Below are 14120 nucleotides of genomic sequence, written 5' to 3'. Positions count from 1 at the left end.
GAAGCCAATTCTATATATATACATCAAGCAACCGTGCAGTGTGAAGATATTCCTAAGAATTAGCGCACATCAGCTAATAGAGAGATTGCGGAGAGGCGTTCACTGCAAACGCCATACGGGTTACGGATTTCTGCATTTTGCGGTAGAACGTTATAGTCCCGTTCACATCCAAACTAGCCTCCTACACAGCCAGTTTGTGTCGGTCCTAACGCTCGTCGTTCCTAGTATGTTCGTGATAGCCGCATAGAGTCTGAACCAAGACTACGTATAAACGCAATTGCAATCATGATGGCGCTATGCCGAGACAAATAATCTAAAGGTAATAGGAAGCACCTATTGATTCACCTTGGGTGCATTGAACCAGAGAAGATTATCTTCTTTCATCGAACTACTTTCCTCGGTATTGATATGCAAATACGACTAGCTGTATCTATAATGCTCTAAGCATTCAGTCCAGATTAGCGATATTTGAGTTCTGCGGGCTATTGGAAAATGAGTATAGGCCTATGTTCACACGTGTATGCTATTTGTCTATATAATCTAAACCGAGTTTGGTGTTGGATGCCTAGGAAGTCTTGGTGTATATTATTCGAATAACAAGAAACAAACTCCATTATCATATAAATAATACCCTGTTTACTTTCTAAAGCAAAATGAAAATAGATTATCTAATATTCCTAGTTCGATTACTACCCATCAATCACAAACATATTACAGAAAACGTTAAATGGCGGGTTAAAGGTTATGAGAGGGTCAAGGGCATTAAAAGTTTGAATAACATTTAAAAAACCTATTGTTCAAAACTTGCTGATAAACGTTCTAACACAATAGACACTTAAATATGTTTGCCAAATGATATTTTACTATAGCATTTCGAATTGTGGCTTAAAATGTTGTTGTATTATTTTTCAGTATAACACGAGTTTTCATGATTTTTATATAAACATACATCGATATGTTATCAAAATGTTTTAACTAAAACCAAAAACACATGTATTATCAGGTTTTAAAAACATTTTGGAGTTTGCTGAATAGTATCCATAAGCAAAATACTTTGACAGCTGTTTAATGCAACGAAAAAGCAAGGCGAAAAATAGCGTTGCACGAACTTCTGTTCCCCGTCCCAAACAGACAATTATACCGCATTTATGCCGTAACACGACACAATCTTGCCTAAACGGCTCTTCGCAAGCTGATTTTTGGACGGCATTTTCCACACACAAATGAATAGGCAATCTGCCCGTTCGAATTCGCGTCGAAAAAAAATCGAAATTTGTTCACTTCTTCTTGTCTATACGAGATCAAATTTTAAACCCCAAAATGGATTTTGTTACATGTCGGACTCTACTTGTTCTATTAGGATACTTTGATTCGCTTCATAACATGATAAACATAACATTTTCTGCATTTTGAAAATGCGTTTTTTGTCATTTTGGAACGGCATTTTTGCTACCAACCGCAACGTAATCGCCTTACGGTAATTTCACGATTGACCAATTCACAATAGATTTCACCCTCTAGAGGGCATAATAACCGATTTTCGACTAATGTAGCTTGCCGTTGGCGTTCCCGTGTCACGTTTCACGTAAATTTCGCAATCTCTCTCATGATTGAAAAAGGTCGTCATTTTAATATTAAGCCTGATGATAGGATTGTGATAGTAAAGATGTTGAAGATGAGTTTTAAAAGGTTGATCCAAAAAAGGCTCGCGGGCAGATTTGAAGCCTATCAAAATCGAAAATCTTACATGAAATGACTGAATTTCACGCCTAAGTTTAACACTAGGATTTGAGGAAAACAGTACAGTATCAAGCATTACAGTTTTTTCCTGTCATTTACTGGAAAAATGACAATATTTTTTTTTGGCCGAGAAAATTAATTTTACATTGCTGATTTCAACACCAAATTCGATCGTTTGTATTGCCTCATTAAATGACTGAGTGAGCCTTGTACAACAATAGACCCATTGTTCAGAGTGTAATGCCTCTAGTCCTAAACGTTGGGCATTTTGAGTAAAATGTCATCGTACTTTACACAGGGTCAAACTTAACAACTTGCGTTAAAAGTACCAATGTATTTTTCTAGTCATATGGATTCAGAAAAGTTTAACCTATCTTGGATGTACCGTTTTTGATTTATTTTTAAAAGGTCAAAAATATGTCAAGGTCAATATGCCTCAATGGCACTTGACCTACTTTCTTGTGTTATCCATGTAACGAAACAACCCAGATTTAGAGAATAAACGATAGGAATTTTTATTTTGACTATCCTCTACCGTGTGATAGACGACAGGCAGGTCCAATATTTTGAGTAGTGGATGCCGGCGCATTCTTAGTCAATTAAATATTATTTTAATAACTGTAAAACTATTTTTTAAAGCAAACATTAAGTTACCGTCATAAAAACTCCCCTTTTTCTAAAATGAACGAAACTTGTTTACAACTTCACATCTTTTGTTTCGCGTACTGCTAGCGCGTGCGAGTATTCCGCACTGCGTCTACGCATACAACGCGATACATACGCGCACCTCTATGAGCGTGCTACGCGTTATCAACACTCATGATGACGACACCCAAAATCATGCGATTGTCCAATCAGATTATGTGTCTACGTAATAGACCACTCCCAGTAAAGTCTCCCACTGACTAAGAATGTGCAATCCTATCTTCATTAGAATTGGCACCTCTTATGTAAAAATCAGAGCACATATATTTAGTTCAAAATCATATTGTAGTTCTAAAATATTTAAATGGATTTCAGAAAATATATAGTTTGACGTATTTACGGCTTATTGTTTTGGGGTTATGAGCAAAATGGTCGAAGGTCAACATTTGGACATACATGGGTCAAACAGACAGTGTTCTCCGATTTTGATGAGAATATGGTCTGAAGTTTTTCGTTTTATAATAGCGATCAAGATTCAAAAAAGAAATAGTTTGCACCACCTAGGCATTGGGTTTACAATGGTTGATCCTGTCTATTGATTCTATCTTAGCGCTATACGCTGAGGATGTACATTAGAAAATTATGTTTTGAATTTTTCAAGACCATCATCATCATCATCATCATCATCATCATCATCATCATCATCATCATCATCATCATCATCATCATCATCCTCTCATATACCATCATAACGTATTCATTCATTACCTAAAAACCATTATGCCATTGCTTTCATTGTCATGCTTCCTATGTTATATCCAATACTAAATCTAATTTGATTACATACATGTAGATTAATTGAATCGATGAGGTATCGTGGAGCACGTCAGGCACTTATAAATCAGAAGACAAAGTTTGAATTGGATGCGGTTGCTAATCGGAAGCCAATGAAGATTGTTCATGAGAGGTTTTGGATCAGTACGTCTAGGAACGGAGAAAATTAGCTTGGATGCTTTGTGTTGAAGGGATTGAAGGCGGCGAAGATCTTGAGACTTGAGTCCATAGAGAAGGCTGTTACCATAGTCAGTGGACTTCGGTTGTATATATAAATGCGCATATATAAATGCGCACGTGACATCTACAAGTCGCCATACCGTATTAAACGATATAAGGTACCCGGATGTACATAAACTCCCCGTGCAAAAGTATAGGGAAAATGACAGGTCGCAAGGAAAATTGCTTTTGCAAAATAGTGGCATTGATTGCAAAGGGTAAAATAACTTGACCCGAAAGATAAACTCTTTATTAACGTTTTCCATCACGGAAAAAAAATTAACTACGGAAAAGCTAGATATAGCTGATTTACAAACTTATATTTCATAATTTCCGTGCTAAATATCTATGACGACGGTAGTGCTGGTTTCATACTATCATGCTGCTTGCCGCCGAGCGGCGTGACACACGCGCATTGTAGACAAACAGACACAATCAAGACTTGTGAATGGCTGATAAGTCATGCCTCTTGTCGCAACGGCATGAAAGTATGAAAGGGGACATGATTGGCTTTAAGGTCAGAACTGTGCAGGCGGCGGATGACATGATCGAGCCGGCAACTTGTGAAACCGCCCGGCCGTATGGCATTTTCCAATATAGTCGGTTAATTTTGTGGGGTTCATTATCGAACCCCAACGGTTTTAACTTGTATTTATATTATTTATCAACATAGGCCTATTTGTTTGTGATATTTCAAGCGTTTTAAAATTTCAAAATAATCCCATTCAATTACACGGTTGACGATGAAAATTTACTGAATTTAGAGAATGCAATGCGGCCACCACCTGGAACTGTGGTCGCAATTTCAGTGATTGACAGTGAGGTAACACGAACATGGCACTGGCCATCTGGTCACGTGCGCATTTATATATGCGCATTTATATATACAACCGAAGTCCACTGATAGTCCAAACGCGAAAGTATAAGGGCCCGGACAACATGATGTTTAGTGTCCGTATCCAAATGATACTGTATTCTTCTGGTGTTGCGAAGCTGGAGGTTGACAGAGGAAACGATGGAGTTCACCTGTTTTGTCATAGACATATGACTGTTAAAAATCACCCCGAGGTTACGAACATTTGGAGATGGTTTTATAATGCTTTGGCCAACTTGAGTTCAAGATTCGGAAGCTTTTGAAGGCGATAATGGGATCCAGCAATGAAAAATTCCGTTTTGTCACTGTTCAGTTTGAGTTTATTTATATTCATCCAGTTTTGCAGTTCGTGGATACAGGCTTCAAGTGTTTGTAACGCCTTCTCAGCAGCACCCGGGATGTTAGGACAAAAGGAAACATACAATTGTGTATCGTCTGCATATATATGAAATGAGACAATATGTTTACGAATTATGTCCCCCACTGGCAAGGTGGAACACCAAATACAAAAGGACTTGAATTGGAAACACAACAATCAATGAATACACGACTACTTCTAAAATTAAGATATGTATACGAACCCATTGCAATACATTACCAGACAAACCAATTCTATCCTGTAAACGTTTAAGCATGATACCGTGGTCGATGGTATCGAATGCCGCAGACAGGTCTAAAAGTGCAAGAAGGACAACTTCCCCTCTGTCTGCGGCATTCGACACATCACTTTTTACCTTTAAGAGAGCGGTTTCAGTACTTGTGTTGGCTTTGTAAGCCGATTGATAGATTTCACCTAAATTACAGTCATTGATATGATTTGTTATTTGCTGAGTTACAACCTTTTCAATGAGTTTGGATATAAAAGACACATTTGATACTGGCCTGTAATTTTTAAGTTCATCATGATCAAGAGAAGATTTCTTAATGATAGGAGATATAACAGCTTTGCCAAGAGGTTCTGGGAAAATACCAGATGAGAGAGACACATAAATGATATGAGTAATTGATGGAATAAAACGCTCAATGTGGTCTTTCATCAACCAAGTAGGGATTGGATCAAGGATACAAGTACTGGTGGAGGAAGCACTGACAAGTTTGCAAACATCTTCCTCAGAGGCCAACATGAAATCACTGAACACATATTCAGTGCGGTAGTCAACAAATTGAGATTGGGTACCAGAATGCAAATCAAGACATTCTCTGATTGTGGTGACCTTATCATTAAAGAAAGTGGCAAACTGGTTGCATAAACTCACAGTGGAGTCTGAGGAAGGTAGGATATGCGTATTTTGGTTGAGAAGGGTTTTTACATTGTTGTTTGTTTTAATAGAATATAGCTTTCTCAGAATCAATAAGATTATTAACAGCATTTTTTTGATCAAGATAAGCTCGCTTAATATCCTCATCAGATCCGGTCTTGCGCCATTTACGTTCTAACTTTCTACGCCTTTCTTGCCTTTCTTCTTTCAAATTGATAGTAGGCCTACTATTATACCATGGAAAGCGGGTTCTTACCGTGCGCATTTTAACAACCTCTGGGGCGTGGTCACCAAGAATATCCCGGACCTTGCTATCAAATAAAACACTACTAAATTCTTGGGGATCCTAATTGATGATAATTTAAGTTGGAAGTCCCACACCACTCACGTTTGTAACATCATCTCTAAATATAATGGCATCATCAGAAAAGTTCGGCAATTTCTCCCAATTGAGTCATTACCAACCCTGTTTAACTCTTTGGTTTATCCTTACCTAAACTATTGTGCCATTATCTGGGCTGATAAGAACAATTCTCACCGTGACTCTGTTCTCCTGTTGCAAAAGAAGCTTGTCAGAACCTGCACTAACTCGCTCTGGTTAGCACATTCTGACCCACTTTTTTCATCACTGAAAACATTAAAAATACATGATTTGTACATTCTCCAACTTGTGATTTTTATGTATCAATTTTATCATGGTCTCCTTCCCAACGACCTACTTGATCATAATTACTTTATTGTTAACAGTGGTGTGCATAATTATAACACTCGTCATGCAGGTGATATCCATATTGATCAAACCAACACGTGCTTGCATATAACACCATTAGAATCCAAGGTGCATTACTTTGGCATAATTTACCATCAACTCTGAAAAATGCACCCTCGGTTGCTGTTTTCAAACAGCACATGAAAAAATATCTTCTTGGAAAATATATGCCAAGTGATTCGTAATTTCCCATCATGTTTCACAATTTACTACTATTCATTTGGGTCTCTAACGTATTTTGCTATCATGTAAGCGTATTTTGTTGTCGGCACCCTCATTTTTTGGTACATTATTCAGTATAGGGCCTATTATAGGCCCACTATTTCTACATTTCCACTGAGCAGCATTTTGGCTTGAACTTTTTGCTTTTCACTATTTTGTACATTATGCTGAGTGCATGATTTTTGTAAGTTTGTACCACTCTGAATTTTTACCTTGTATAATTTATTATTATTTGTAATTCTTTGTTTCCAGTTGTAACTTTAGATCGAGGGCACTGCACCTCACGCTCTGCGTTTAGCAGTGTCCTCATCCATCATCTTGCCCATGTAAGTTTTTCATTGATATTTACCTTTTTCAATGTATACTGTGTATATTTATATTTATAATTTTCATAATTGTACAATTCATTGTATATTGTAGCTTGATGAATATTGTTGCTTGTTGCTTGATGAATGGATAAATAAAATTGATTGATTGATTGATTGAATAAGATAACCAAATTGTCAATAGGATCATTAAGTTCAGTAAAGTATTCCAGTTCAGTAATAAGATCACTTCTAAATTGCTCGTTATCAATGAGTTTATAATTCCTTACTCTACTGGGTTTCTTGGTTTGAGATGGCCTTTTCCGATTCAGGTAACAATGAACCATGCTATGATCTGGCAGGAAAATGCCTTGAGAAAGACAATTGTGAACAAGATTATCTTCAGGTCTTGAAATAATCAAATCTAAAATGTTACCAGACCTGTGAGTGGGTTGGTTACCGTGTTGGTGAAACCCAGAGACCTCAAGGCACGTCAAACATCGTCTGACATCAGATTTCAATGGTTTATTAACATGCACATTGAAATCCCCGAGTAACACAACCTTATTAGGGAACAAGGCTATCTCACCCATGAAATCCTCAAACTCATTAAGAAAGGTAGATGTTAATAATCCATTCTTTTTGGAATGAGGGGGTCTGTAGATAACAATATATTGAATGTCATAAGCCGGGTCAATTACAGGTGGTAACACTATGTTGAAGCTGAACAGTGTGCAGTTTTAAAGAACTTTTTTAGAGATAATTGCATGCCACCATGATCACTTGTACCTCTGGGTACATTAACAAACGAATACTCTGGAGGGCTACATTCACCAATTACAACATTATCATTCTGATGAACTTTGAACTTGTTCAACCGTATTCCACTTGAATCTCACTTCCAATGGCATAGTTCAATATCAGGTATAGCTTCCCAGCAAACACAAAAACGTTTTTAAAACGTTTTAAATAAGTTATATTTTGGGTTTTCGTTTAGGTAAAAACGTTTTAACAACATTAAAATGTCGGGTTATATAAAGGTCATGAAATCGTTTTAAAATGTTTTGTATGAAAACACACTACAACAATATTTTTAAAATGTTTTCGAAATGTCATTGTAAACTATTTTTGCAAACATTTTTGGCCAAATATTTTGTCAACACTTAAATGACATTATGTTAAAATATTTGCACCCAGCAAACACAGAAATGTTCTTTAAATGTTTTTTACAAAACGTTTTAATAACATTTAAATGTCGGGTTATATAAAGGTCGTAAAAACATATTAAAAACGTTATTGTAAATATTTTGGGCAAACATTTTTTGCAAAATATTTTTTCAACCCCAAAATAACATTCTGATTAGCATGATTTGTACCAAGTTTTCAAAAACGTTTTTGGAATGTTATTGAAACGTTTTTATACCCTTTATATAACCCGATATTTAAATGTTTTCTGTAAAACATTTGTGTTTACCAACAAATGTTATTTAATGTTATGAAAACGTTTTATACCATTAATGTACCCTTTATATAACCCGACATTTAAACGTTTTCTGGCAGCCTTTTATAACCTTTTGCGAATGATGTCGAAAACGTTTTGTGTTTCCTGGGTTAGCATATGACCTCACGTTGTGGAGTATGTGTTTTTGTCAGCAACATTATTCGAAAGTTATGCAATGAATGTACAAGTACATTGGGGTGAAAGAACTGTGCCTTTACAACGGTGATACCATCTGCTTGGTTCTCATTAGACGAATGATGTATAGAGTACCTGGTATTGGCTTACCGCGGTCGATATTGACTAATATAATTTATACGTTACCAGATACTTTCCCTGTCATCGTTCGAGATTGCAGCAGACGAAAACGATACATGTTTGTCCATAACCAGAAACATATCGTGCAATTGAAATGATCCACATTGAGATATTGTACAGTATTATATAAATTCAAAGTATAGACCTCTGGAAAAGGCAACCGTTACTACTAGTTTCACGGCATACCCTATACATGTATATGCATTTGTGTTAAGTTGAAACCATGACAAATTATCCGTCTGATGATCGGTATACCCAATCACAGTGTGATACCCAATGATCGTAAGTGAGGGTATGCCGTGAAACTAGTAGTAACGGTTGCCTTTTCCAGAGGTCTATAGTTTGAATTTGTTTCTACGCTCACTTGTAATGGGTTTGAGCACTTTTTATTCCAAAGTTACACAGTGTCGACACCCTGTATTATAAATATTTTTCCCTGTAACTTAATACTCCGTTGGTGAGCGACGGGCAATTGGTATTTCACCGAACGCAAGAAAAGGGGTCATATATGATTGGCTAGAAATCGATCGCTAGATCGCTCAGTGGTGACGTACAAACTCAAAATGTAGAGATGTATTCAATTCTATTCAAATCAATATTCTATTATTGACGCAGATAAAGAAAGTTGCACAGTGTCTCGATATGTGCATTGTATTATAGACCTGTGATTTAATATTCTATACAGCAGGTGGATATGATTTCAATTCTCAAACAGTTGAATATTTCACATTTTTAATGTATGATTTAAAAATCGTTATGTATAAAATGCAGTAAATATATATCCACAGCAATCAGCAATCGCCGCTGATTAGTGTATTGAATTTCCAGTTAGTGTATTGAAAACAAAACCTGGGTTTTACCTGACAATAAATCGAATTTTCTTGTAATTGCAATATCATATGGGGTACTGAGCATGCGCAAATCGTAAAAACGTGTAGAATAGAAACTCTGTGATATCTCATATCGTGTAAATGGTATGCTTAGCCTGAGTCGCTCGGCCTATCTCGAACAAAATCGCCATGAGTAGCTGTTGAAAACGAGAGGATTCGCCGTACTATCACGGCAATTTTGACACGAAGATATAGGGATGATGACGCTGTGAGTTAGTCACCTGAAAAATACTACTTGTTATATGTGATGTTGTACGTATTATAGTAATAAGCTATGTAACCCACCCTCCAAGACTGGGTTAGAATAACTTAATTGTTTTAGCATGGTATGAGAACCTTTGTTAGGAACCTTTGTTAATGTTGTTTTTCTTTTGTTTAATTACCTATTTGTAATTTTGTCTTAATCAATGTTCACTAGTGGAAAATTCAAAATGAGAATTCTTTCAAAACGATGAGAATTGGACAAAAGTATGAGAATTTAAAATTTTCTCATTCATATAAAATTTTCTCATCAAAATGAATGAGAAATATTAATTACCGTGTCAACAACCTGTCACAAGTGGTTAATTTTCACATTTAAAACAATGTAACAGGTGGTTGACACGTTAATTGGTATTTCTCAAATTTTTACATGAATGAGAAAATTTTAAATTCTCATACTTTTGTCCAATTCTCATCGTTTTGAAAGAATTCTCATTTTGAATTTTCCACTAGTGGTTGTAGCTCTGTTTATCATTGATTTCTAAGTTACATACTGATCCATCACCAGCCATGTTAATTCCATCATTAGTCAGGTAAGTTGGATTTGAGGATTCAGATAGTATCTTTTTGTATTTCCATCAGGTGTAAAAACCACACCCTCTTAAGTAGGCATTGACTTCCAATTTTAACATGTTTAAAGAGCTACTTATGATTTATCTGTGCATGTAGGTTTAAGATTTAAAATGCCAGATGTACAAGATGAAGTGACATTTCCAAGTAGAATCACTTGGTAATAATATTAGTCCACAGCCCATTAAGATTCTGCGAGACACGTGTTGTGCACGGTCTATGATTCTGGAAGGAACTTTGCCCTTCAATGAGGATAGTTCAGTAGGTAATGCTTTGATCCAGCGTATTGGGATGGAAATAATTAGTGTGCCTCTGCACAAATTAACTTGGCATCTGACTTGATTTCTGCTCCTGTGTGTAACCATAGGAGTTAGACATGAATGCAGATGATACACAACTGTATAATGCGTTTGATCCTTGCGTTCCTGGAAGTTCCGATCTATATAGCTTTATCCAGATTGTCTGCATGTCATATCTCAGATATCAAGAAGTTGATGACATTCAATAAACTAAAGTTGAATGATCAAAAAACGGAATTCTTTGCTGCTGCATCCCCATTGTGCCATTTACTCCATCTCCAATGTTAAGTTTCATTTGGGCAGCTCAGTCATCATCGAGCCCTGCAAGTCTATCCGGAATCTGGAAATCATTATTTGATCATACCATGTCTATGCGTGACCACCACCCTTGCTAAATCTATCAAGTTCCATTTTCGTAATATTTACCGCATCTGTAAATTCATTGACCAGGATACCTGAAGCTGCAAAATCGTGCTGTGCGTTTGATATTCTCTGTTCCTCGCTCAACTGGCACCTTCTCACCCAATTGCAGTGGCTTCCTATCCAGGGCCGAATTCTTTTTAAACTTCTGCTTTATGTTTTCAAGCGCTCTCAGGGCCATGCCCCTAATTATCTTTGTGAGCTTCTTCCAGCCTATGCTCCAGGAAGAGAAGGATTGAGATCTTCTTCCGAAGACCTTACTTAGTCAGCCTAGGGCACATAGAGCAGCTGGTTTCCGGAATACTGAATACAACAACTACAACAGAAATTTGTAGTCAACAAGATAAAAAGACTTTAAAAAACATTGTATAATGTTCAATTTTAGACCTTGACCATACCAACAGTTGTCACACTATTACACAAATATTCTATAACTATTTGTAACACAGATTCCAAATCCCAAACGGTTCAAATTCCTCACACACCTTGTCTGTGTCACCTCCCGTTTGTGGGAATTCTTATTTCTTGATTTCACTGACTATCTGCTTCCTTGACCAAGTGAAACTGCACATCCCACCGTATTACAAGTAGATGGTTGCTGCCAGGCCTAGAAATAAGAAGTAAAATCCAAGGGTCCTCTGGACCCCTGCCTTTGAAATATCAAGGGTCCTTACCAATTTTCAAGGGTCCGACGCCGGACCCATGCCTTTGAAATTTCAAGAGAGAGAATTAGCTACGGTCCGCCGTGGCGATCAAGGTATGTAGATTGTAAAAAAATGAAAACCCGGGTTGAGAACTTGATGGGAAAATAAAAGGGAGCTGGACCTATTATGTGAACCAGATTTTCCAGTGGAACAACAAAACTAGGATTTTCTGATCTTTGCTTGGTTCAATTATTACGGGTCACGCGGACCCGTACTGTAGGAAATTTGCGGGTCCGCGCCTACTTTGACGGGTCTTTGACGCAAGGACGCGCCTTATTTCGAGCGCTGGTTGCTGCTTTTTGTGAGCCTCGTTTGCATTTGATGAAATAACACTCAGGCATTGTTATGTCCTGGTGTCCTACAGTAGTTGCAAGTTATTTTGGATTTAAATTCAGTCCCATCTTTTGGTTTGTTATCTGGACTCCCTGGGGTCTCTACCGCCAGTACGTACTATGCCGTGAATTAGACTGGGTTTTCCCTTCTTGTGTGCCACCCTGATTTACGTTAGGTTGATTATGGCTGAACTTGTTTGACTTCTTCATATCATTGCACTTTGTGAAAGTATAGGGTCCAATGCTCTTTAGGCAATTTAAAATTTGTAGCTACCTTTTCAAAATGTTGAAAATACTCGTCAACTTCTTTTTCTTTGAATTTAGGCACAAGCTTTACATATTTTGTAGCATCAAACCCAGACTTTAAGGAGAAACTTGATAAGTATTTGTCACCTAGCTTTGCTAACTTCTCTTGTTCACACGTACTTTTCATTCTAATGACGCTAGTATATGGACAATTATAATATGTGACGTGTCATGTCAACAGGAGACACTTTTGGGCAGGATCGTAAATGGAGAAATAGCCAAAAATCTGCTGGTGGGTGATTTTTTCACAATTTGGGTTTGTTGCTAATTTGTGATGTTATTAATGTTAAAAATATTGTCTGATAGTTTCAGACCGGAATGTAACTGGCATCTTGTATTTTTTGAGACATTTTTCAAGTTAATTCCCACTCTCAACATTGTCAATAATATTTTTAAAGGCCGATATTTCAATTTCCAATTTTATAATACCATAACTTCCGAACTCAATATCTTTGCTTAGGAATGTCCAAATTCATTTTGGAAAACGGCGTTGTGAAGCAAAACATCTCTATATTTAAGATATGTAAAAACCTTAAAATTCATAACCTGCCCAAAAGTGTCTCCTTTTGACATGACACGTCACATATAAGTGTGCTTTTTGAAAAATTTTGTAAGGAACACTTGAGGTTTTGACATTTAAAACCTACCTTTTGGTCAAAAAATGTGCTTGGACAGATAGTTTTCAACAGATATATTACATTGCCTTGCTATAACATTGAATTGCATTATTGTTGACCTAATGACGAAAAGTGTATTAGGGGGAAGTGTTAGCTTTCGTTTGATTTAAAAAAAATCTGATTGGATGAAAGGAACACGTGAGGTTTCAACAAAAACCAATCACAGAGGCCCATTTCCAGCTCCACGGCTTTTACGATGCTATGCACTCAACCGTGTAGTGTAATCAAAGACGGTGTGGAGACAATTCACTGCTTGCTTGGCAGCTCTTGGACGAAAATGTGTGCGCTGGTGTATCGAGATGGAAACTGTGCATATATGGTTTAAAGAGAATCGTTTTTGTATAGAAACCATTCCATATGTTACAGTGTATTTCCCGGACGAGTCCCCCCCCCCCAATTGTGTTAAGAGCCGTAATGACTCAAGGCCAAAATAATTTTACCGAATTCACACGAATGCACAAGAGAAATACACTGTTTGATTAAGTTAACAAAATCTAAGTCTTTAATTAAAAGTAAAATATGATTGGTTCCTGAAAAATAGATGCACATACAATATAATTAATCACACTTTTTAAAGGCCATTTCGTGATCCACAGCCTTTCAAAAAAGTTGAGATTTTTATACCACTGGAAACCTCTGGCTTCATAATGTTCAGTGTACCAAATATTTCTTGCAAATTAATTCGTTGAATTTCGTTCTGGTATACCAGAACGTAATTACAACAGTGGCCTATGGAGCAGTGTAATACACATTACGTGCATAACTCGCAAACACAAAATCGGAATCAACTGAAATTTTGGGAATAAGCTTTTTTCGTGGATATCTACCGAAAATGTCATAAAAAGAGAATGCTAGGATCACGAAATCCTCCTTTAAATTATCACTACTTAACCAGCAGTCTTCTTATTGATGATTACAGTGTTCTGGTACAATGTTCTGGCTGGCTGATGTATATAATCCTTGTTTGCTTAATTGCTT

This window comes from Amphiura filiformis, unplaced genomic scaffold (assembly GCF_039555335.1).
Source record: "Amphiura filiformis unplaced genomic scaffold, Afil_fr2py scaffold_47, whole genome shotgun sequence".
Classification (NCBI taxonomy): domain Eukaryota; kingdom Metazoa; phylum Echinodermata; class Ophiuroidea; order Amphilepidida; family Amphiuridae; genus Amphiura; species Amphiura filiformis.
This window is presented reverse-complemented; position numbering follows the sequence as displayed.